We start from the raw sequence: 27,103 nt of genomic DNA on the forward strand, positions 1-27,103 counted from the left end.
TTTCACCTGTCGGTTTGTGCTTGAGATGGATTTGGAACAGGAGACTTACTGATAAACATTCTTGGTCCTTTTTTTTCACTAGGGTTGAAAGTCCTAGTTGGGCAGCCATTTTAGGCAAATTGCTAAATTTTATTGAAAGTGATGAAACTCTCAGAAGAGAAGACTTATGGAACTATCTATGGTAATTGTTCCTCCACAAACCTTCTGTTTACTCTGCATGACTGTTGTAAAAATCTAAAAGGATAATCTGCAGGCAGGTTAATCCAATAGAACTATTGTTGACCTTGTATCAGGCCTAGCCAGCACATCACTGGTAATGAGGGATGGTAGCAGTTTCTGTCTAACAACATCTGGAAGAACACATATTCTCCATCCCTCATCTATTGGAGGCTACATGGCTGTTGCTAAGGGCTGAGTGGGCTTAACAGGCAATGCAGCAATGAACCATGGTTCCTCGTATCCTTGAACTCTACAACACAGGAGAGATGAAGAAATCTCATATTTTATTTCTTCTCCGTCCTTTCTCCCTTGAGGCTGGACTTCATCACAGTTATTCTTACTTGGGATGTGACAGCTTTAAACAATTATGTTGTGTTACATCCAATTCCCCAGGTTCTTCATCTAATAAACTCTCTTTCCTGCAGCTCTTTCCCCGTTTATACAACCTTAAATTATCACTTGTAACTATTTTATGTACTTAGTTACAAAAGCATTTTGATTCTGCCTTTCTATAAAATAAAATGCCCAAGAGGGTTAATGTGATATGGAAACAAACCAAAATAAAGCAGTAAGAAAGACAATGGGTGGGGTCCAGAGTATCCCTTGTGCATGAGTGAGATGATTTGGGCTGACTGCCTTTCCCCGCTTTCCTCAGTGCCACCTCCCATAAATAGAAAGTAAAACTTGGAAAAGTTACTTTTTTGGACTACAGATCCCACATTCGCTCTGTCAATATGGCCAATGGCCATAGCTTCTGGGGGATTCTGTGAGTTGTAGTCTAAAACACAATTTAGAGGGCTCTGGTCTGGGGAACAAAAGCAATCTGTTGAAGCAGCTCTTCAGGGGACATGGGGCTGTGAGGAGAACAAAGAAGTAGTGAAAATAGCCAGTCTATACACCAATAAATGTTCTCTTCAAGAAAAGAAAAGATCAGGACAAAACGGTAGTACAGCTGATGAAAACAAGACACATCCAATAAAATACATTCTCCAGACAGACTTTCTTAGTCTTTCAAAGGCAAGCCAGGAGCACAAAAGGATTTTTCATTAAATGAGGAGGGAGTTCCAGGCTTAGCCCAGTCGCGGCAATACTAGATGCTCTTCTAAGCCTCAACCAGGGCTCCCTCTGCCAAGAAAGAAGAGCTTCCTCATCTACTTAAGTGTGAAGTACAGTCCCAGCACTAAGTGAAATGCCCTCCCTGAGGAGATTTGCCAGACCTTGACATTTTATTATTTCAGGCGTCTGGCCAACACATGGCTGCTCCAGAAAGCTTTTAGCTGATTGCCGGTGTTGGGAGTTTGTTATCTCTGTATAATTGTACTGGCTTGGCCTTCATGACCGGTGTTGTTGTGATTGTTTGTTTTTTTAACCCTCTTTTTAATATATTGGATGTATTTTGCGTACTGCATTATGTTCCATCCTACAAGCCACTTCAGAGAGGACTTCGCAAAGTTAAATTCTTTCATTAAAGAATTACATTAGCAAGTATATGAAGAAGCATTTGCATCCATGATGCAAAACTAAATAAGCGGATGAGGCAAAGAGAATAGTCTGCCCATAATCAGGGCTGGATCCGGGCGATGGAAACACAACCCTCAAAGAAATGGGGGGCAACACCAACACCCAGCGAGGCTGCTCCGGCACGTGCGGCCTAGTTTCCTGTTCCCCTGTTTTACTGTCTGTTTCCGAAGCAGAGAAGCCATCTCACGGGCAAGGGCAAGTCGAGAAAAGGTGGAGGGAGCCTGGGGTGAGAGAGCTGTAGTTGCAGCCCATCTCTCTTTTAGGAGGGACTCTCCAGCATCTCTCTCGTCGTGTTCCCTTTGCAGTCGTGTGAGTGTGCCCGCCTGGGTTTGCCGGGAGGGAACACAGCTATGAAGCTGTTGGTTCAGATACCAGGCTTTTAAAAACCGGTTCTTCTCCTCTATTCGTGCTCTTTACCAGTAGGTGGAGCTGCCATGTTAGGTGCTGCCTCTCTCTCCCCCCCCCCCCCAACACATACACTTTCTCCTTTTCTCTCTCTCTCCCTCCCCACCTCCTAATGAGCTGTTTTCTGATATATGTTGGGTACCATAGAGTGAGGCTGAGAACAGGAAGCGGAGGCAGGAGCAACGAGGTTTCTGGAAAGGTCTCTGTGTGGGGTTTTTTTCCCCCCTTTATTTCTCCCCCCCCCCTTCTTCTTCCCCACTGAGAATTCAGGGATCGGAGTGAAGAGACAGCTGCAAAGCGTTGTGGTCAGGAAACCTGGACCCTGGTTGCCGGAGGAAAGAGCTTTGCCCGATCCTGCTGGATGGATGCTGTGCTGTGATTTGTCCCTCCCTTGCTATCAGGTAAGCTGGCAAGCCATTTCCTCCTAGAGACGACGACCGGGCTCTTAGCAACCTCGAAATCTTCCCAGAAAAGAGGGGATCCGATGTTCCCCCTTTGATGGAGGCGCAGATACACGGAAAGAAGACTGGGGGGGGGGATTTAAAGCCATTTCGAATTGCCCAATTATAGTGATGCTGGGCTGGTGGGTGGTTTTGTGGTCCTCCCTCCCTCTTATTGGTATGTTTTCCTTTTCTTTTCCTCCCTACCTGTTCAATGCTACACTCCTCAGTGCACTTGCCTGCAAAAAAGCCCAGCTGAATTTCCTGGGATTTCTTTTGAACAGACATGCAGGGGCTTGTATTCTAAAATCTCACCGTGGGCCTAGGATTGTAAATATGACCTTTTTGCCAATCCTCTTCCACACAGACTGGATCAAACTGTAAAATGGGATGATAAATAAAGTCAGAGGCCGTGTTTTAGACTTTCGGTGGAGGTCATGCTGCATCTAAGGGGAAGGAAGATGTACTACTCTTCCCTTGGTGGTTTAAAAAAAATCTGCTTTTGCTATGGTGTGTCTGTGTTTCTGCAATTACTGTATATATGTTTTAACAATATCTCATCTGTACCATTTTTAAAAATGGTACAGATGAGATATTGTTAAAACATATATGACTGGTTTTGAAAGAGGAATCAACTTACGTTTCTAGAATATAACAATAATATGCCTTGTATCTGTTATTATTTTTCTGTTGGTAAGACAGGTTTGGTGAGGCATCCAGATGAACATGGCATCCAGATGAGTGATGATAAAACAAGGCCCCATTTGAATCCATGAAATGAGCTTCCCTTTCACGTAAGGCATATTAGGCATATGTAAGGCAGGCCATCACAATTATTTGGATTGTTCCCTACAGGAATATCTATTAATCTATCTCCTTTGACAATATTAATAATTTTATTTGTTGTAGCTAAGTAACACATCTTTGATTCTGGAAAGTGTGTGGATTGGCCCAGCTTGCTAATGGTATCAAATCAGTCAGTCAACACTGAAATGTGTGGGCTTGCAAGTTACACAGAAATGTCTTGTTTTATTTCCCGCCCCCAGCTCCAGTAAGGTTATAGAAATATAGAAATTCTTGTTCCCTTTATGTCAGGTTTGCAATAAACTTGTGCTACACACTGCTGTCAAAATTTTGTGGTATCCTGTATAAGCACCAGGAGCTTCCTGAATGATGGCCTACACTGTAGGTATTGGAAGAGTAACTTCTGAGCTTAATTCTCAAAGAAAATAGGGCCATGATAATTAGTGAATCTGAGATTTGTAAAACATGCAACAACCTTTAGTGGGATGTATACAGTATATATACCTATAGATTTTTCCTAGCTTTACTAAATAATGAGAGATTATGGATCCTTGGTTAAGTCAACAATATTTAAAGATGTAAAGATTGTTGCTCTCGTTTATGCTGACCAACATATTTTGCTTGACTTGGATCACTGTATCTTGTGGAGCATGACAAATAGCAGCCTCAGGAATGTTAATTTTCTCTCAGTCAATCTGCCTTCCAGCTTGCTTGTGTTATGAAGTCAATGCTGCTTTGTGGTGCTTCATCCATCTCTTCTCTTAATGCACCTAAGGTTATGCTTACACTTCATCCATCTGCCTGTTATAAACTGATATCTGGGGTTGGTTTAGGGGCAGTTACTATGGAGGAGAGACATAGAGGCTATGGCCTTTCTTTCTGTGTTAGGTGTGTGAGTGTGTGAGCTGCCTTTAATATACAAAATGTCCTGGCTTTTTTTTTTAAAGCCAAGGGCAAGAATGAGATGATGTGTCATAAGCAACATGGATCAGTGATGGGAATCCATTGCTAATTAACTATGCCTGCTCTCTGTCAGATTCTTATCCTGAGTGAGGATTATAACTCCTACGATAATTAGAGTCATTAGGGTTTATCCAGATGATCAGCTCAGGGCATGGCCCAAACATATTTTGTGATAGATCTGTAAGTTCTGGTTCAAACATAGTAGTGTGATATTTGGTCTACCCGTAAAGAATGGTGGGAGAGGCCAGTCCCAATACAAAGGGCAGTGATGGGAAAATAACCTTGCTGTGTGTGGACACAAGGGGGAGAGGGCTGAACAGTAAAGAAAGTGTTATCTCAGAACCTGAAACTGCATTTAACCCAAGCAACCATGTATTCATTTATGATTTCCCATGGTATGCATATAACTATATAGTAAACCTGTGATCTGTAATATCCAGCAGCATAGCAAGGAGAATTTTATTATTCATCCTCCTACAGTTAGGTATATTGGGAAGAAAGGGAATGATACAAACTTTCTTGTACATTGTTGTAGACTTAAGAGCTGAACATGAAGTGAAAACATGTGAATTTGACAAATTATCTGGTTAGTGGATAGGCCTACATTTCTGTATAGTGTATATGCATGTATTTACCCTCCTTTACAATCCATGTGACTCTCAAGGTCGCTAACAGTAAATCAAGCATAAAATATGAACACAGATTAAAATATTATTGTTACAAATAAAACACCAGTCAACAAAGTTGAATATGAGAAGCAGTGAAACTGGAAACACTCTAACATAAGAGGACTTAATGTTGAATTTGTTCAGAAACAATTATTCGCCTTTCCTAAGAAACAAGGAAGTGGTTTAGCTCCTTTATAAGACCATCTGAATTTGAGCAATGCCCTATTATCCCCTTCCGCGGCCAGTGAGAGTGTCATTTTGCCAGGGGAGAGAATTCTCCCAGATGCCGATGGCCACTTGCACATAGTCAGGGATTGTGGGAAGAGTCACAAGTGGTTGACACAGAAGGAAAGAAAGGGTTTACCCTGAAAACTGCTTGTGGAGTCACAGGTTTGCCTCCATTGATTTCTTTATGTCTCAAGCATGTACGAGTCAGTGTTTCTCCCCCACCAGGAGTTTTTGTGGGTTTATAGCCTTCACTCCAGCACAGAGCAACCAGTTCCCTCACATGTGAGACATCATTATGGTACAATGATGAAGAGACTGCAGCTGATATTTTGGTGACAGCGCCTGTCTTTTTAAAAAAAACACATTTTATTAGTTTTTCAATCTATCTACATTCAGTTCATGCTTGTTAAACATCATGTTGCATGGGTTACTTATAGTTATTTGTTTTTTGCATCTTGGTGTCTTAGATGTCCCTTCAAAATCCATACATTTTTTAAACGTTTAAATCATTCATGTGTGTATTTTAGTGTATAATATTGTCTACTATCATAATATTGCTGTCATAGTATACAATGTTCTCAAAATCTTCTAATAGCATACCTAATAAAAGTAATTCTGGTTTCAAATTTATATAATTTTTAGGTGATTTAACCAACGAACTTTGTATTTTATACCAGAAATAACTGAATAGGTTCCTAACACATAATAGATGTTCTTTAAAGCGTCTTATACAGATTTTATTTATATAATTGTTTAACCATTTCTATCTCTACATTTTCTATCATGTCTATGTCAATATCATATCTAATGTATGTTCATTAAGTACTATCTCTTCTACCTCATCCTTATATCTAGCTTCAATTTACCTTAAGAACCACCATGTTATGCCTTTATCCTGACTAGTGATCCCTTGTTTCAGTTTAATTCTCTTTTCTAATATATAGGATATGCCCCCTTACAATTCCAGAAGTTAAGTATATACATGTTTTCAACGTTGAAGGCCACCTTAATATTTTTTTCTTTTTCATCTTTCTAAGTAACTTCTTCTTTTATTTGTCTTTTCCCAATTCTTCTTTCTATCTCTCTAAAAATTCTGCCATGCCTGGTGTCACCTGGGAACATTTTGCATACAGGTATTTGATCTGTCTCCAATAGATTTTCCAGGCTGTTTTTAATTAGACCTGCTGAGTCTCTCCCCTTATCTTCCCTTAGCACACCTAAAACTCTCCTTGGCTCCAGTGTTAGAATGAAATCTCCTAGGTTTTCTCCTCTAATTTCCTCCAACCCCTCTTTTGATTACATCATCCATCATACATCATTTCCTTGTTCATTATTCCTTATCTTCTGTTGACTATAGTTCTTCAACTGCTTCATGAATATTTTTGCCTCTTCATTGTGTGATCTCACTATTTCAAAAATTTCTTGAAGGGTAGATTTTGTTTCACCCAAAATTTGTTTCATCCCAAACACAATGCCTGTTTTGAATGAGTGCCCCAAAGAGGTCCCATTGAATTCAGTGGTGCTTGTTCCCATAGAGCTTTGTAGAATTGCAGCGGTCTTTACCTTTCCTGCTGCTGTTACACCCTCTCCCCATCTCCAGTTCCTTAGCAGTTATAGATACCTTTGCAAAGAAGCTGTTTGTCATCCCTTCCTGCATCAGCTGTTCTGGAAGTAGAATGTAGGAGGAGTAGCAAAGCCAAAAGATAGCTTCTCCATTAGAAACAGCATCACTTGGTTTTAGGTATGTGTATTCCCATTGCATGTGTATTAACAGTACAAGAGCTACAGTATGTAAGCCAGTGGTTTGTAGAAGAAATATCTATTATATTTCAGTGTTCAACATATTGAAGCCTGAGATTCTGTGGCCACAGTTGATATGGAGCTGCTCTCAGAAGTGGTGAATTCACTTCCTTTCCATATCTCAGAGGGTGGATATCCCATAGAAACAGTTATATGTCAAGAAGCTACTCTGGAAATTGGTGCTATTTGTGTTCAAGTACTGTAAATGAATAGATGACAGAACTCTAACAGAATATCACTCACTTCATCTCAGACTGTCTGCTTCTGGGTTGACCTCTGTGGTGTTGTAATGAGGCATCACTACCATAAATGCAAAATAAAGTCAGTATCCTAATGCTAGTCTCAGTAAGAAAGTAAAATCATTTCAATCAATTATGCCATGGTATGTCAATGCATATGTAAATCTTATTGAGTCAATGAGTCTAGTCTAGTTGGGACTGGCAGTAGAGTACTGTCCATTGTATCATTTAGAGTTGTGAATAGATAGAGTTGCCATGTAGACCATAAGGCCCTTCAAATGTTATTGGATTACAACTCCTACCATCCCAAATCATAAGTTATATTGACTAAGGCCGATAGAAGAGAAAGTGCAATATCTGGAGGGGCCATGTGTGAAAGTTATGTGGGTTTATTGTCTTCCCTCTGTCAAGCTGGGATCGCCTTACAGTAATCCTGATAGGTATTTAAGGAGTAGTTTTATCAGTATCATCCCCTCTCCCTGGTGATTTTTCCATAGCTAAATGAGGATTTGACCCCAGGTATCCTGAATCCTAGTCCACCACTCTCCACTGCAGCACACTGGTTGCATCCTGCCCTACCCCTGGTGTAATCGCTAGTACAAAAGTTTCAGATATGCATGTGCTTCAGGCTTGTCAAGCATCACTTTGCTGGTGTCATTTTATGATAAACATACTCCTCTGTTTTTGCCTGTTACTTCTGTATGACTTTAGAGATTGATACTCTTGCAAACAAGGGCCAGCAGGTAAAAAAATGGCTTTCAGATTCAACGCTGAACATGAGTGTTATGTAGTGGTTTTTCTTCAGTAGAACAAAATGAGTGAAAATGCCCCTGCCAATTTTAAACAAATAAAATCTAGTGCATAAGCTTGCTTTTTAGTACATTAGAAAATGACTTCTTTGAGTACAATATAGATTTAACTGGAATTAGCTAATATGGCGTATGTTCAGTATTGAGTCCTCGGTAAGAGTGGACCTATTGAATCAGTCACACTTGTATATAAACATTTTCTTCAGATCTCCTCATCGATTCAGTACATGTACTCTGCTTGAGACTAACAATTAGGTTTAGTCCAATTAGAGGAAGAGAGAGTGCAATATCCAGAGGGCCTATTGTCGTATGTTACGTGTTGTTAAGTTGGAATCATCAACCTGAGTTCAATAGGGCTTCTTTCTAAATAGAAACATGTACATTTGCCTGTTGTATGTCACAGAAGAAGTGTTTATACATCTATTGATATGATGGATGTAAATGTGTTTGGATGATGCAAAGATTTGTTCGGAGTGTATTTGTAACTTAATAGTGCATATTAAGAAGGGTACTAGGAAAGGATGTGAATCTTTTTGTGATTGTTGTTGTTTAGTTGTTAAGTCGTGTCTGACTCTTTGTGACCCCATGGACCAGAGCACGTGAGGCCCTCCTGTCTTCCACTGCCTCCCGGAGTTTGGTCACACTTTTTGTGTCCTGCAAAAGCCTTTCACAGCTCTGAGCAATGGGCAGGCTGTGTTCTAACCAACAGGAAACGACACATCTCTATTTCCTGTTGTATCAGAACCAAGAAAGGGGTTCGTCAACCACAATGCAACTTAGAAAATACCATTGGAGGATTATCTGTGATGCCTGAGCTGTTTGTTCCCATCGGCCCTGTGGTAAAGCCTGGCACATAGCTGTAAATGGCAACCATCTTAATTGACCTGGAAGTGATATTTAAGAAGCATTTGTTCATGAAAGACAATTTGAAAATATATTACCATCCAGCCCAGTGTAATGATTGAAATATTACTTTTTTAAAATTTTGTGGATAGGTTGTTTGGTGAGTACAGTATACTGTAAGGAAACAAGGCTCTATGTCTTCTGCATATATATTTACCCATGTAGTCCTTCCTAAATGTTTCCTGGGTCCTACATTCATGGAGGTGTGGGGAAGACAGTTCACTTTTCTCATGAACACCTGCTACTGGAATGTGCTTTGCTCTGTCTTAAGAGCATAGATATTGTAATCAATCTTTCCATTGTGATTCCAGGGAGCAGGGAGCGATGTAGCTTGGCATAAGGTGGGAGGCAGAGCTCAGGATAAAATACTCTTTAGGGTGAGGGAACAAGACCAAGGACCAATTAATTAGTAGCATTGTATCACTTCTGTTCCATGGGCTGTTACCAGCAAGTAATGAGTCTTCCATAGCCTTCAGTGGTATGACTTAAGCGCACATTTGTTAAAACTAGTGGAACTATGAGTCAAGCTTTCCATTACAGAAAGCACATTATCAGGACAGGGATTTTTTTTCAGTGCTGAAAGATGTCTGATTGTCATAACAGGAGTTTTACACCTGTCTTTTGCTTCTTTGTTTTATGATCCATCATCAAGAAGTAACCATGGCTTTTTTTAAAATATGCTTGCTGGGGAAGGTAGGAAGCATATCTCTGATTGTGTCTCTGGAATGCTAATTTAGTTTTAGTTTGTGCTGAGTTTCTTATTTAATTTTACTCTGTTTATTTAAAATATGTATGTGCTGCCTTTATCCTATTTTCTATCTGTAACATACAGCTTAACCCTTGTTCTTCCTAAATTGGCTTATATGAATGAACTGATATGGAAGTGCTTCTTGTTCAATATGTCCTGCTCATGATATGATAGTTCAATACAAACTACTGAGAGATGGGAACCAACAATAGGTCATAGTCCTTTTTGAATTGCTCTCATATTCCACTATGTGGAATTGAGACTGAAACGTGCCAGGAGGATCCATGGAATCGCCAGGTATGCTATCTCTCTGGAGGATGGATAAAGGATGTGATGGAAGGCTTGCCATCACTCATAAAACCTATAGATACATATCTCTTTCTTCTTCTCCACATGGGAACAAATGACACAGCCAAGAGGAGCTACCAAGAAATCATGTCTGACTTTGAAGCTCTGGGAAGGAAGCTCAAGGATTTGGGGGCCCAGATAGTTTTTTTCATCCATCCTACCAGTGCTCAGAAGAGAAATCAAAATAGAAAGGAAGATCCACTGGGTGAATGACTGGCTATGAAGGTGATGTTGATGAGAGGGATTAGTTTTTTGGGACCATGGGCTAAGCTTCACAGAAGACAGACTGCTAGCAAGAGATGGCTTGAATCTAACAAGGACTGGGAAGAACGTGTTTACCCACCGCATGAAGAACTTCATCAGGAGGGCTTTAAACTGAATTGGAGGGGGAAGGGAGACGCAAGCACAGAGTTAAGGGTAGATGAAGCCTTACACACAATAAGAGGAATGGACCAAACTGATCAAAAGGGCAACAATAATATTAATAATAATCGCAATAATAATCATAATAATATAAAAAATGTACAGAGACAAACAGGCCACAGATCACACAACCTCCGGTGTCTGTGTATGAATGCCAGGAGTATGGGAAACAAACGAGAACTGGAAATTTTAATTCAGGAGGGTAACTATGACTTGATAGGAATTACTGAAACTTGTTGGGATGACTCCCATGACTTGAATACAGCAATTGAGGGATATAAACTAATCAAAAAGAACAGAGAGAATAAAAAAGGGGAGTGGCAGTATATGTCAAAATTATGCATTTCTGCACAGAAATACAGGAGGAGGAGATTGGCTGTCCCATTGAGAGCATCTCAATCAATCTGCTTGGGGCAAAAAACAAAAGGAACTTGGTAGTTGGAGTCTACTACCGGCTACTCAATCAAAAAGAGGAAGCAGATGAAACTTTTGACAAGCAAATTGCAAGGTTTTCAAAGAGACACGATGTAGTAGTGATGGGAGATTTAAATTATCCAGATATATGTTGGGAGGGAAATTCTACTAAGTATGGCCCTTCCAAGAAATTCCTGGCTTATGTGGCTGATAATTTTCTCCTACAAAAGGTGGAGAAAGAAAGTAGAGGATTTCCTATCCTTGATTCTGACCAACAGAGATGACTTGGTGGGGGAAATGGCAGTAAGGGGAACTCTAGGCGAGAGTGACCATGTCCTTCTAGAATTCTTGATTTTAAAGGAAATGAAAGCAGAGTGTAGCCACACACTTCTGGATTTTAAAAAAGCCAATTTTAATAATCTCAGAACAAAGATAAGGTCCCATGGCAGGAGATCCCAACAAAAAAAGGAGTCCAAGAAGGGTGGGAGCTTCTAAAAAAAGAAATTCTAAAGGCACAACTACAAACAATTCCAACAAGAAAAAAAGGTAGGAGGTGGCAAAAAAGGCCAGTGTGGCTTCAGAAAAAGCTCAGGGAGGACCTAAAAACAAAAAAAGACATGTACAGGAACTGGAAAGAAGGCCAGGCCACCAAGGATGAGTACAGGCAAGTAGCAAGGAAATGCAGGGATGGCATTAGGAGGACAAAAGCTGAAAATGAGCTGAGGTTAGCTAGAGACACTTAAAGCAATAAAGATTTATTCAGCTATGTGAGTAGCAAAAGACAAACAAAATACATAGTGGCGCAGCTCTGCAATGGAGATGGAAAAATGATAACAGAGAACAAAGAAAAGGCAGAGGTGCTCAATTCCTATTTCAGTTCAGTCTTTTCCCATAAGAGAGACTATGAAATTCCAAAAAATTGGAAGTGCAAGTGGGGGAACAGGATTGCAGCTGGAGATAGATAAATAGTCAAGGAATACCTTACCACCTTGAACGAGCTAAAATCTCCAAGGCTGGATGAACTGCATTCAAGAGTACTGAAGGAACTGGCTGAAGAACTCTCAGAACTGCTATCCATTATTTTCTTGAAATCATGGGAAACAGGGGAGGTGCCGGAGGATTGGAGGAGGGCCAATGGTGTCCCTATCTTCAAAAAGGGCAAAAAAGGAGAAACCTGGGAACTACAGGCCAGTCAGCCTGACATCAATCAAGGCAAAATTCTGCAACAGATTGTAAAGCGGTCATTGTGCAAACACCTACCTAGAAAACAATGCAGTAATAACTAGAAGCTGACATGAATTTGTCAAGAACAAATGATGCCAAACTAATTTGATTTCCTTTTTTGATCAGGTAACCTCCCTGATAGACAGAAGGAATTCTGTAGATGTACTATATCTTGACTTCAGCAAAGCTTTTGACAAAGTGTCCCATGATATTCTGATCAGCAAGCTAACTAAGTGTGGGTTGGATAGAGCAATTGTCAGGTGGATACACAATTGGCTACAAAATCGTACTCAGAGGGTGATGATTAATGGGTCGTTCTCTAACTTGGGGTATCCCAAGACTCTGTCCTGAGCATGGTGCTCTTCAATATTTTTGTTAATGACTTGAATGAGGGAGTGCAGGGAATGCTTGTCAAATTTGCAAATGATAACAAAATTGGGTGGAATAGCTAATACCCTAGAAGACAGAAACAAAATTCAAAATGACCTTGATAGGATGGAGCACTGAGCAGAAAAGAAAAAACAGAAAGAAATTCAACAGGGATAAATGCAAACTACTACACCTCGGAAAAGAAACCAGTGGCACAGTTACAAGATGGGGAATACCTGGCTCAGCAAAACGATGAGTGAGAAAGATCTTGGAATTCTCGTAGATCACAAGCTAAATATGAGCCAACAGTGTGATGTGGCTACAAAAAAGGCAAATGCTATTTTAGGGTGCATTAATAGAAGTATAGTTTCCAAATCCCGCAAGGTGCTAATCCCCCTCTACAGGCACTGTTTAGGCCTCACCTAACCAGTGTTGTGTCCAGTTCTAGCCACCACATTTCAAGAAAGATGCTAAGAAATTGGAACAAGTTCAGAGGAGGGTGACAAGGATGATCAGGGGGCTGGAAACAAAGCCTTATGAGGAAAAGCTGAAAGAATTGGGCATGTTTAGCCTTGAGAAAAGAAGATTGTGGGGTGATATAATAGCACTTTTCATATATTTGAAAGGCTGTCATACAGATGAGGGACAGGATCTGTTCTTGATCATCCAGGAGTGAAGGACACACAACAATGGGCTCAAGTTAAAGGAACCTGATTTCGGTTGAATCTCAGGAAAAATTTCCTGTTAGAGCAGTACAACAGTGGAGCCAGTTACCTTGGGAATTGGTGACTGCTGCAACACCAGAGACATTCAAGAAAAACTTAGATAATCACCTGGCAGATATACTTTTATTGTATTCCTGCGTTGAGCAGGGGGGTTGGACTTGATGGCCTTGTTAGGCCCCTTCCAACTTCACTTTTCTATGATTTCTATGATTTCTATGATTTGCTGAATTTGGAAGGGGAAAAGGTCACATCTGCTGTCCACACCCCCAGTGATGATACACTCTCTTGTGGTTTACAGTGCTGTACACATGAGAGCCATATCTTGATTCCATCTCTGTGTGGACAAGCTTGTTTCTCACTATGGTTGAGTATCTTACCTCTGGGAACACATCTACAGGGAACATGTGGAGCATCGGCACCCTATATATCCTATCCTATCCTATCCTATCCTATCCTATCCTATCCTATCCTATCCTATCCTATCCTATCCTATCCTATCCTATCAAAAGCCAAATTTCTATCCATTCTGTTGATGGAAAACCAGCTGTACTGTTGAATCTTAGCTGTAAGAATAACTTTGTTAGGGTCATCAGCATCTAGTGCAAAAGATTGTAAATGCTCAGTGGCTCATCTAGTTTAAATGAGCATTTCCCTGGTGCATAGCTAGTCTAGATTAAGAGACAAATGTGAATATATCTGAAATAATTCCCTAAGATCTAGTTGACCACATTTACTCTTGTATAATTCTTCTGTGGCTTGTACCGTGATGCCTCGCTTAATGACAATAATCCATTCCAGGAAAATCACCGTTAAGCGAAAATATCGTAAAATGAAATTTAAAACCCCATTGAAACACATTGAAACCTGTTCAATGCGTTCCAATGGGTAAAAACTCACGGTCCAGCGAAGATCCTCCATATGGTGGCCATTTTTGCTGCCTGTATAGCAAGGAATCCGTCCCTAAACACAGCAGGGAGCCATTTTAAGCACCCGGCGGCCATTTTGAAACCGCCAATCAGCTGTTTAAAAAAATCATTTTGTGAAGAATCGGTTCCCGAAACAGGGAACCGATCATCGCAAAGCGAAAAAACCCTATTTAGACCATTGTTTTGTGATCACAATTGCTATCGCAAAAAGATCGTCGTACAGCGATTTTGTTGTAATGCGGGGCAATCGTTAAGTGAGGCGCCAGTGTAGTTCTCAGCAGGGGACTCAGTTTCATAATGGCTGAAGTCCAGTGGTAATTTACAACTAGAGTAGGCCCCATTGATTTCAGTGGAACGTACAGAGGGGATGACTCGCCAAATCCTCACTGATTCAATGGGTCAACTGTAATTTCAGTTTACAACTGAATTTCAGCCTATGTTTCAGATTTCAGAACCATTACGCTATATTGTGGCCTCAGAATACCTGGTTTCAAATCCCTACTCTGCCATGAAAACACATTTGTTGTTATGTGCCATCAAATCACCTCCAGCGTATGGTAAATTCCATGAATGAATGATTTCCAGATTGTCCTGTTCTCAACCGCCCTGATCAGTTCTTGCAAACTCAAGCCTGTGACTTCCTTTGTGGAGTCAGTCCATCTCATAGTAGGTCTTCCTTTTTTCCTGCCGCTTTCAACTTTTCCCAGCGTCGTCGTCTTTTCCAGAGGATGCTGCCTTCTCATGATGTGTCCCAAGTAGGACAGCTTTACTGTCTATATTTTTGCCTCCAAAGATTAATTCAGGATTAATTTGATCTAGGACTCATTTATTGGTCTTTCTGCCAGTCGAGGCTATCTGCAAAGCTCTCCTCTAGAATCACATTTCAAGCAAATCGATCTTTTTTCCTGTCTGCTTTCTTAACTGTCCAGCTTTCACACCCATGCATGGTGATTGGAAATACAACAGTGTGAAGAGTCTGTGGGTCGATGTGGAAAATGCATTGGGAGGAGACAATGATAAACTACTCCTTGAACATTTCTCTTACCTCAAAAACTCTTAGGTTGCTGTAAGTTGGAAACAACTTGGCAGCCCATAACAGCGTAAGTATTTATTGTTACACATTCTAAGAGATTCCACTTGTTGACTTTTCCCCAAATTGACACATAATGTTTGAATTGCTATTACTCTCTGCTCCTCATTTTTTTTCTTTTTACCTTGCCACTCCCCTCAGTAATTTCCCACCTTGCTCCCAAGATGCTCAGAGAGGAGGTATTCAGATCTTAAAACTATAATCAGCAGATAACAAGAGGGAGGGGTGTTTGATAAAGACTTAACTGTGCCACGTTACTTATGCTGGTAAGGGATCGGGTTTCCTTTCAACCATTTGTGATGCTAGATTGCTGCTATATGACTTATTTGAGAAGTCAAAAATGTATGATCACCATGGATGGATAGGAACGCTTCCTGTGGCTCAAATATCACAACAAGCGTTTTGTTGTACTTCCTCCCTCCCCTACTTTGGAGGCAAAAATATTTTGACACAGGTTGGGGTTGGGCATCAGAAAGTGAAACAGCTGTTTGAATACCCTACCAGTGTTCTTAGGTATCAGTATTAGTGTGTTGTTCTGATAGTATACTTATTTTTGTTAGGTGCTTTGAAAGCCTTTATCAGCTGAAGAGCAGAGCAGAAATGCTTTTAAAATGTTCTAAATAAATAGCCAAAAAAAAAAAAATGGGTTGGGTGATGAGTTTGATAACAGATACATATTTTTATTAACTTCGAATATTAAAAATCCAGACTTTTTTTGCTAGAGCCGCCTTGAAGGTAAAAGTAGGCTACATCCAAACAATCCAAGCCCATGGGATAAAAACTGGAAGGTGGGGGATTTCTTGTCTGTTTCGTTAGATCTTAGAGACTCTTTGGAAATATTAACAGAGTCTTGCAAAAATGCAAACACAGTTCTATTTTCCTGCTTCAGCTGTAAGGTCTGAGTTTAATTTGTATTCCACTGTCATATATTATAACATCAAACATGGATTGGTTACACCATGCCCATGGAAGGACACGTGTTAAGAGTCTACAACAGTGTAAAAAAATGGCCAAAATCCTATTATGTTGTTACACCGGTTGAAGACAATTGGTATAAATCTTGGTGACAAACTGCTGCAGGTTAAGAAATTAGAGTAGGCATTTGCACTTGCACACTGAGTGGGCAAATGTTTGCACTGACTTCTTAATTTACTGCAATTCATCACTAAGATATACAGCAATTGTGCCAATACAGCAATTGTGTCAGCAGGCATAACTAATAGAATTTTGACCATTAAAACTGACTTTTGACCATTAAAACTGACTTTTCATCATGGTTTGTATAAAATGGTTGTGGACTCAAACAGGTGGAGAAGAAATTTTGTTGAACTTCAACTCCCAAGCACCCTAGCTGGCAAAGCCAGTGTGAGGGGTGATGGAAATTACGGTTCAGTGTCATCTGGATAGCCAGAAATTACCTAGCCTGGACAATATGAATACTTTCTTTGGACCTATTCCACATCTGTTTTCATGAACAGACTTCTTTAAGTTTAAATAAAGTTATTTCAACTTCTGTAGTGTAGAATGTGAACACATGTTCTAGTTACTGCTGGTTCTTTTTTAAATAAAACAAGAAAAAAAGAATTGCACATTGCTTAACATCTGAGGTGAGTGTGGGAGTCAGAACTGAGGCAATTATTTTCATCCTTTTAATCAGTGATTTGCCTTGTTAAGTACTCAGAACTTGTCTCAGAAAAGCAAATTGCTAAGTTGATGAAACACTGGCTTCTAGATCTTGTGTGTGTGTTATGTGCTGTCAGGTTGGAACCAATGTGTAGTGACCATCATAGGGCTTTCAGGGTAAGTGAGATATTTAAGTGAGGCCTCATTGCGCACTGGTTAAACTGCTGTACTGCAGCCAAAAATATGCTCACAACCCAGGGTTCAATCAAGGTTGACTCGGCCTTCCATCCTTCTGAGTTTGATAAAATGATCACCCAACTTGTCCGCGGGGGGGGGGGGGGGATGTGTGGCCTGCATAGTTAACTTGTAAACCACCCAGAGAGTGCTTTCAGTGCTATGGGGCAGTATATAAGCAGCACACTTTTTAAAGGAGTGGTTTTACCAGTTCTACCCACCCAGTTTGTTTCTGTGGCTGAGCAGGAATTCGAGAACTGTTCTCCAGAGTTCTACTTTGTCACCCTATCCACTGCACCACACTAGGAATGTAGAACTTAGTTGGTTATAAAGTGTCATCACCAGAATAAGTTGTGTCAACAGTGGTATCATCTGGCTTTGTCAAATAGTGAGTCTCACTGTGTTTCATGAAACTTATTTCAGAATAAGTACACTTAGGCTTGCAGGCTTCTGTTTGTGTAAATATGTCATCTTTGCATATACAGTGGTGCCTCGCTTGATGACATTAATTCGTTCCAGCGAAGTCACTGTAGAGCGAAATCGTCGTCAAATGAAATTTTAAAAAAACCCATTGAAACGCATTAAAAACCAGTTAATGCATTCCAATGGGCGAAATACCTAATTGTCCTGCAAAGATCCTCCATAGGGCGGCCATTTTCTGGTGCCTGTAGAGCGAAAAATCAGTCCTAAAAACAGTGGGGGGGCATTTTAAAACCCGACGATCAGCTGTTGGGAAATCATCGTAAAGCGAAAAATCGGTTCCCGAAGCAGGGAACCGATCGTCGCTAAGCGAGGAACCCCATTCAAACATTGTTTTGTGATCGCAAAAGCATCGTTGTGAAGTGGATTCGTCGTTATATGGGGTAATTGTTAAGCGGGGCACCACTGTACCTGTGTTGTTGTTAGAGAAACAATAGTGTTCTGGGTTTTGTTTAGATTATAAGGGATGGTTTGGTGTAGAAGCGTTGAAATATGAACATGTAGGTTTCTCATTTTAAAAAGTTGCCTTTTGTGTACTTCTTCAGGTTGAATTGCTTCTGTCAGTGGAACATAGAGTGTGATGATCCTCCTTCATCTGCTGGTGACATATGCACCTTAAAACCCTGCTGGGAAATCCCGCAGACTCTGTTTTTGGGAGTACCAGAGACAGCTGCAGCTAGGGCAAGGATTCTCATCCTGATGGTCAGGCACCCATGTGATTTGGATTTTGGCCAAAGGACATCACAGATATCACAGCATAGTGCTTGTTGAACTGTGATAACAATAAAAATTTCTTGATTAAGACCTGAACTTCATTCTGGTTTAGATAACTGAAACGTGTAACTAGAATCCCACTCATAGTGAATTCATGTTTACCATGATGTGATTTTTGAAATGTGTCATCCAAATGTGGTGACACATTGACTGCCACTGTTTGGTTGCCCATACCACTTTATCTAGAATTAAAACAAGCCAAGAATAATTTATTTTTGTGTAAACAGTCTGCTTCACCAGATGCATGAAGGAAATTCAAAAGTTTATACAGTATAAATAATATGACTAAACTTTTGAATTTCCTTCATGCCTTCATACCATATATATATATGGTACATATATTTGAATTTCCGCCATACCATTTATTTATTTATTTATTTATTTATTTATTTATTTATTTATTTATTTATTTATTTATTTATTTATTTATTTATTTATTTATTTATTTATTTATTTATTTATTTATTTATTTATTTATTTATATCCCACCTATCTAATCAATTAAGATTACTCTTATATATGGTACACCCATTTGGAGGAAATGTAGACAATTTGGTCTGCTGTCGAAATTACTGACAGTAACAATTACATTACTAACATTGGCTACAAATAAAAGAGTTTGTTGATAACACAAACATCTTGGCTGTATTTAAGCCAATCAATACACATAATAGGATAAGAAATTTTGATCGAAGACTGTTGTAGTAAAGCAGTGCCTCTTGGTTAATTGCAATTCATCAGTGTTCACTCTAACATCAATTTGAATTTACTTTGGTGCAGGGTGGTCACATTATGTCAGTAACAAGATGGTCCCAAAAGGTTGAAGTGTACTTCCATTTACTGGTTTAGCACTGCTTTGTCTGATGTCAGATTTATGTTCTTTTATGATTTTGCTTAGAGTTTGTCCTGTTTGTCCTGTGTAGCCTGCGAAAGAGCATTGTTGAGAGAAGGTGGTAAGATGAAGAAGTGAATGTATTTCTGAAATTGTATGTGAGATTATTACAGTTTCCTCCCAACTTGATACCCTATAGATTTTTTTGGACTGCAACTTTTTTCACTCCTACTCTGTTTCCCCCCCAAAAAGAAGACTGGGTCTTATATTAATTTTTGCTCCAAAAACACATTAGGCTTTATTTTCAGGGGATGTTTTATTTTTTCATGTACAACAATCTCCATGTATTCAAATACAGTCACGTAATCGTCTTCTGAAACGTCGCCATAACTCTCCAGACCCCAAATTCCGGCCTGAAGTTCTTGTGACTCTCTCCAGGGATGGGGGAGTGGTCGTCATGGCGGTGATGTTGGCGTTAAGGGCCCCAGCACAAACTGGCCTCAAGCACCTTCCACCGCAGGACTTGGTGGTTTTTGTCTTGTTTTGGGAACACACTTGCTTGTCGAGGTGGTGGTGGGAGGGGAAAGTATGGATCCCTCTGGTCCACACGGACGAGACTGAGTCAATCCCGGTTGCTGCATAATGAGTATTTATTCAAATACTGTCATGTCATCTTCTCGTTGCTCCACAAGGGTGGAGTGCAGAGTTTCACTTCAATGGGGCTTATTTTTGGGGTAGGGGTTATATTACGAGCATCCTGAAAAACAATACTAGGGCTTATTTTTCAGTTTAGGTCTTATTTTTGGAGGAACAGGGTAGCTAATATGATCAATCATAAGGAATCATGGCAGTTGTGGTAGTCCTCATTATTTGGAGTGCACCAGGTTGGGGAGGGCTTTTCATTGTTTCTTGTCAGAGTGTTGCAAGAATAAATATGGGAACAGAGTTACCTGGATTTGTTACAGTGTCTGCACCCTATGTTTATATCCTTGTTATGTGTGTGGCCTTTTGTTACACGCGAGTATCACTTTCAGGATGCAGAAGCATTCTCTGAAAACTCTTGACTGCTTCAAGCATCAGAGGATTCTCTGAGATTCCCATTATCAAAGATGGACTAGAGCTCAAAGATGATATATTTGAGTGGTTCCAGCTGGGAGCAGCTGTTGAGAACAAGCGATGTTTTTTCACTTTCTGATTCTGTCCTGTATGAAGTTGATTTCTTCCTTCTCTTCACCACCAGTAGTGTGTTCTGGGTAGATGGCCAAAGTATGCACTTATGTGTGGAAGCTGGTAGGTTTTTCAGTTGAAGTAGTATTTAAATGTCCATTATATAAATTGCACGTTGGTAGTCACAAGTGAACCTTTGTGTAGGCTCTCAACATTCAGGCTGCACGTGGGTGAAGCTACTCAAGCAACTCTTTTCCATAAAGCCAGATGATACAGATGTCATCAGTGTGTCACGAGAAGATGGCATGTGAAAGTGTTGTTCCAGGTTAGCCATAAAGATAGTGACATATTGTAGAACCCAACATCCAGATCTAAGATAATTGTAGGTGTGCATTAAGCGGCACAGCTTTGTGCCTACATCTATTGTAAATATGCCTCGAATGATGTTCCCGATGGCATGTAGTCCATTTTTATGGGACATTGTAGAGTCAAGTGCCTTAACATAATCTTTTGTGGTAGGGGGAATTGTATTCTTTGGCAGAGTGGGTTGCCCGAGAAGTCAGTGGTACAAACAATAAGTGTTGGTTGCATATGGTCTGAGGATGGAGTCCATATTGCCAGGTACCCCAAATATGTTAGTGTATGTGACTGAGACTACGGGATGCCTGGGGCGCCCTGGTTTGTGTACTTGTGATAACAGATACCTTATTAAGGTCCCTGTAATATTTCTGTGTAGATTTGGTCTTATTTATGATATCATTATTGTTTCTGAGACAGTGGATGGCTGAAAGTATGTGGGGAAATTGTTGTTTTCTGGTTATCTCAGTTCATATGAAGATAGAAGCACAATCTGAACTAGTGTTACAGCCATCATGAAGTTTGTTGTGTGCTTATATGTTGTCTCTTGGTGTTCTTGGAGGAGGCAGTTGTGTGGTACCCTAGTCAGTGTTATGATGAAACTATTTCTTGAAGAAGTTCTGAGTCATCATATTAATTCTGCTACTTTAGAAATTATTGCTACAGAGTACACGGAAGAGAATGCCTCCGAATGGCAGCCTTACAGCAATACAGTTCTGGTATGGTGGATGCATATCAGGCAAACTCCAAAGGGAAAAAAAAGAACAAAATTAAAAATAAAATTTATAAAAGACAAAAACCCTGTGGCATCGTAAAGACTAACTGTTCTATTTTAATGTGAGCTTTCATGGATCAAGTCCACTTCTTCAGGCATATGGCTCCACTCTACTTGGATAAACTCAGTACCTTCCATAGTTGTAGTTTTGGAAGAGCCACGGATGGATAGAATTTGGACCTTTTGAAAGGGATAGAGAGAGAGCTGTGTTGTAAAGTGGATTAAGTGTAAAGTAGATTTAGGTAAAACACATGGAATTTTGATTATGGGATTGTTGGGTGCCCTAAGGTGACTAAGAGAGTTTTATAAGAAGTATAGTCCATGTATTTTGCTCGCTTCAAGAGCACCTTCCTAAGGAGTCACATTCTTTGCTTCATGATAAACCATAATGAAATTTTAAGATCATTATCTGGATATGGGCAGATGAAGCTGAAGAAGGAACAGGAAGGTGTTTGAGTTCTACTGGTTTCTTGGGAAAGAAGGGGTTAACAACTGCAGTCCTTGTTAGAAATGACCAAGTGAACCTCTGCTGTTTTTACAGCATGATTGGAAATTATTATAGAGAGGGTTGTCGGCCTTTTCCTTCAACAATGAGCATAATCAGTTCATGTGGAAGAAGTGGACTCCTGCTGTGTTTGCGCATAAGATATGTTATGTGAGAATCAGATGTGCAGTCTTCCATAGTGTAGCTTTGAGAATCCTAAGTATAACCTCCATAGTGTTGTGTTGTTTAACTATGTCATGTGAAGGCTACAATGTATGTAGGAAGGCCTGTGCCCTCTGAACCAGTAGTTGTTTGAGGTCAAAAGGTAATGCAGGAGTGATGTGGTCACGGCACTATATTATACAGAAATGACCTGACCGTGTGATTGTAATGCCTTCACAGCAGTGGAGAATTATCTGACCATCTGATCAGGTATTTTTTTAATGTTTATCATAGGTGAACAGTTATTTTAAAATGTGAATTTTAAAATGGGCCTTTTCAGAGTTCGAAGGAGAGCTTCCCAATTTGTTGGTATATTAATTGTCTTTATACTCACACACCTGTAACTATACAGTGGTGCCCCGCATAATGGGCGCCCCGTTTAACAACGAATCCACATAGCAATTAAGTTTTTGCGATCACAAAAGCGATTGGATTGCGATGTTTTAAATGGTAAAACATCGCTTTGCCATGATCAGTAAGCTGTTTCGCTTACCGATTTTCGCATAGTGATGTTTTTAGAACAGCTGATCGGCAGTTCCAAAATGGCCGCCGGGTAAAAAAAATGGCCGCCCGCTGTGTTTTCACGCCCATTCCTCGCTTACCGGTCAGCGAAAATGGCGGCCGTATGGAGGATTTTCGCATAACGGTGAGTTTTTAGCCCATAGGAACGCATTAAACATGTTTTAATGCATTCCTATGGGCTTTTTTGTTCCGTATAGCGATGAATCCACATAGCAACGATTTTTCCGGAACGGATTATCGTCGCTATGCGGGGCACCACTGTACTATTTTTTACATCCCATTCATATATTAGAAATGCTACAAAAATGTTAAGTGTTATTTATTAGCAGGATTCATAATTCATATCTCATAGTATTTAGATCTATAAGAATTAAGTAGTGTACAATATCTCATGTAGTCTCATGTATTCTACCTCAAAATCTGAATGTAGATCCATATTGTAACTGAACAGAGTAGAATCAAAGAATCATAGAAAAGGGAAGTTGAAAGGGGCCTACAAGACCATGCAGGAATAAAATCAAAGTACCGTATTTTTTGCACCATAAGACGCACTTTTCTCCCACAAAACAGGGGGGTGGAAAGTCTGTGCATCTTATGGAGCGAAGAAAACAGATTATATTTTCCTGTTTTCTTCTCCTAAAAAAATGGAGCGTCTTATGGAAAGATGCGTCTTATGGAGCGAAAAATACGGTATATCTGCCAGGTGATTATCCAAGTTTTTCTTGAATGCCTCCAGTGCTGCCACACTCACCAACTCCCAAGGTAACTGGTTCCACTGTCATACTGTTCTAACAGTTAGGACTTTTTTTCCTGAGATTCAACCAAAATCTGGCTTCTTTTAACTTGAGCCCATTGTTGCGTGTCCTTCTTTCCAGGATGACTGAGAACAGATCCTGTCCCTCCTCTGTATGGCAGCCTTTCAAATATTTGAAAAGTGCTATCATATCACCCCTCAGCCTTCTTTTCTCAAGGGTAAACATGCCCATTTCTTTCAGCACAGAGTCCTGTCCTCTGAAGATGCTGGCCGCAGAGACTGGCAAAACATTAAGAAGAACAACCTTCAGAACACGGCCAAAGAGCCCGAAAAACCCACAACAACCATTCTTTCAGCTTTTCCTCATAAGGCTTGGTTTCCAGCCTTCTAGCCCCCTGATCATCCTTGTCACCCTCCTCTGAACTTGTTCCAATTTCTTAGCATCCTTCTTGAAGTATTGTGTCCAGAACTGGACACAATACTCAATGTGAGGCCTAACCAGTGCCTGTAGAGGGGGATTAGCACTTTGAGGGATTTGGAAACTATACTTCTATTAATCCACCCTAAAATACAAATGCTTTTTGTAACCACATCACATTGTTGGCTCATATTTAGCTTGTGATCTACGAGAATTCCAAGATCTTTCTCACTCATCATTTTGCTGAGCCAGGTATCCCCCATCTTGTAACTGTGCAATTGGTTTCTTTTCCGAGGTGCAGTAATTTGCACTTATCCCTGTTGAATTTCTTTCTGTTTTTTTCTGCTCAGTGCTCCATCCTATCAAGGTCATTTTGAATGTTGTTTCTGTCTTCTAATGTATTAGCTATTCCACCCAATTTTGTACCATCTCTAAATTGGACAAGCATTCCCTGCACTCCCTCATCCAAGTCATTAATAAAAAATATTGAAGAGCACCATGCCCAGGACTGAATCTTGGGGTACCCCACTTGTGACCTCCTCCCAGAAAGAAGGAGTCATTAATCATCACCCACTGGCATGCTTTCTTAAACATACATAATATTGAAGCTTTAGTTCAGCAGATAATAAAATTTAAAAAAATTGCCACCTTCTGGGACTCTTCTGGAGCTTCCCGAGCCTCAAAAGAGTCCCAGAAGGTGGTGATTTCGCCCCCTCTGACCCTCCGGGGGGTGCAGGATGAGTCTCTAAAGGGTCCTGGATTACACCCTAGGACCCTTTAGAGACTCACCCTGCCCCCCCCAGGGGTCAGACGGGGCGAATAACCACCTTCTGCGACTCTTCTGAAGCTTCCCAAGCCTCAAAAGACTCCCAGAAGGTGGCGATTTCGCCCACGCTGGCCCTGTGGGGGTGGGGTGGGGGGAGCGTCGCAAGGGTCCTGGAAGGCTCACTTGGACACTTGCGACGCTCCCCCCCCATGGGGCCAGTGGGGGCGAAATCACGGCCTTCGCTCCATAAGACGCACAGACTTCCCCCCCTCACTTTTTTGGGGGGGGGGTAAAAGTGCATCTTATGGAGCAAAAAATACGGTAGCTGTTTGAAATCTCACATGTTACACTTCAGTAAAATCTCTGAGGCAGTATGTACTATAATAATATGTGTTTAAATGAAAATGAATAAATACATTATAAAATAAGAGAACAAAACCAGCATTTAAAACAAACCCATAATAGCAATTAAAACAAACCACTTTATCAAGGAAATAAAAAAAGGCTCTGAGAGTCACTGAAATGACATCAATGTTGGCACCAAGTGGAACTCTCTAGGAGTGAAATTCCACATGTGGGTTGCCCCTCTCTCTGTACGGGAAGGCAGATGCAGAAAGAGGGTCTCAGTTTATGCTGGTGGAATTTGGACAGGGGTATGTGGTAAAATGCAGTCATCATTGAGCTTTAACTGGTGGATTGGAATCCCAGACTGTTAAGACCAGGGCTGGCACTGCCATGCAGCGGAATGAGGCCAGCAACTATAGTCCACGCTGGCCTGATAGATGAAGACAGCAGCTGATATCTTAATGGCGCCACAGACCCTTTTAAAGTGCTGAGCATAGGGATTGTGTATGTGTGTGGCTCCGGGCACCACAATGTCTTAGGCCATCACTGATTGTGCTTTGACCTAAATGGGGTTCACATAGGACCGCCACGATTTTTTAATTTGACTCTTTTATAAAAGATAAGGAGAGAAAGAAAGAGAGAGTGGCGGGGAGCATGTGGAGAAGAGGAATACAAAGAGAAGTGGAATTAAAAGAGATATGTGGTACAAAGAATTAAGTAATGGGCAGACTAAGATTAGCTGTGAATCTCAAAAATGAAAGAGTCAAAGACTACTGTGCCGGATGCCATAAATCAGGCTTCTCCAAGCTGGTGCACTCTAGATGTGCTGCCATACAATTCCTTTATTTCCCCAGACAGCATAGCTATTGGTCTCACTGAAAAGAAATGATGAAAAAGTACAGTCTGGTACCTTTTAAAGGTACTTGTTTTGGGAAAGCTGCCAAATAACCGGGAGTGAAGTTAGCAAGAATAGCATTCCATTCTGCGTCTTACTGACAGAGTAAGGCTCATTAGAAGAAATGGATATCATCATTGCCTCGCCGTGAATCCAGGGTGACTGTATATTAAATCAAAGCACTGTGTCCAAATATGCTCTGCCTTGCTAGACAGCTAAAGATGAAAGCTGGAGAAATGAAATCCAAAATAGAAACTTAATTTCTCATTTTTTTCTGGTTTGAAAGCATTCACCCATTTCCAGGGCTTTCGAACGGTATGACAGATTCCCTACACTAAACATTTGAACGAAGGCTCATCACGTAGGTTATGTTGTAGTGTGTTGAGAAGGGTAAGTTGGTATCAAAATTATTCAGGAGAGCATTGTTTTAGCTTGTTATCAAAATGAAGAATAGCTGCAGGTTCCACCATTTGAGCCTAGAGTCCTTACTAGGGAAAGAATCCTGTTGAACCCAGTTAGATTGACTTCCAGGCTGTTAGACTGGAACTGCTGGGTATCTCAATGCCCTAAGTATCTGGTTGTGGAGCCAGAGGTTGGGAGTTCGATTTCCTCCCATTTGTGCCTCCTTGGCAGGGGCTGGACTCAGTGATCCAGCCCTGCAATTCCAAAATGATTACCCAGTTCACCTGAAGAATAGCAAAGTACTAAAACAACTGCAACTGCAACTTTGTGAAAATGTTAGTCATAAACCCCTGTATTAGACTTAATTATATTTCAAGTCTATCTGTTCACGCATCCTCACTCGCTATAGCTCATGAAGGTGGTATAATTAAGCAAAGATATTTATTTATTTATTTATTTATTTATTTATTTATTTATTTATTTATTTATTTATTTATTTATTTATTTATTTATTTATTTATTTATTTAAAATGTTTGTACCCTGCTTTTCTCATTGAAAAGGAACCAAGGCAGCTTACAACAATGAAATACAATATTTTTAAAGTTTAAAACAATGAGTATACAAAGATTTCTGATTCTTTTCAGAAGTGCATGTATGTGTGCATGCGCAAGCATACACACACACACGTTTTATTTATTTTAATACGTCTGTATCTCTTCGTCCTACCCTAAAAAGAGGCTATGATGCTTTAGGTATATCACGAGAAGGCAAGACTCACTGGAAAAG

At 40.3% G+C, this 27,103-nt stretch overlaps 1 protein-coding gene across 1 annotated transcript in view; it reads left to right on the plus strand.

Moving 5' to 3' along the window:
- Window positions 1-2,232: 2,232 nt before the first annotated feature.
- LOC110076881 (sodium channel protein type 2 subunit alpha) overlaps window positions 2,233-27,103 on the plus strand; it is a 119,885-nt gene continuing 95,014 nt past the window's right edge. The window contains 2 exon segments of the mRNA XM_078394671.1: window positions 2,233-2,546; window positions 3,288-3,379. The gene's annotated coding sequence lies outside the window, so the exon portion shown is untranslated.

This window comes from Pogona vitticeps, chromosome 1 (assembly GCF_051106095.1).
Source record: "Pogona vitticeps strain Pit_001003342236 chromosome 1, PviZW2.1, whole genome shotgun sequence".
NCBI classification, from domain to species: Eukaryota; Metazoa; Chordata; class Lepidosauria; order Squamata; family Agamidae; genus Pogona; species Pogona vitticeps.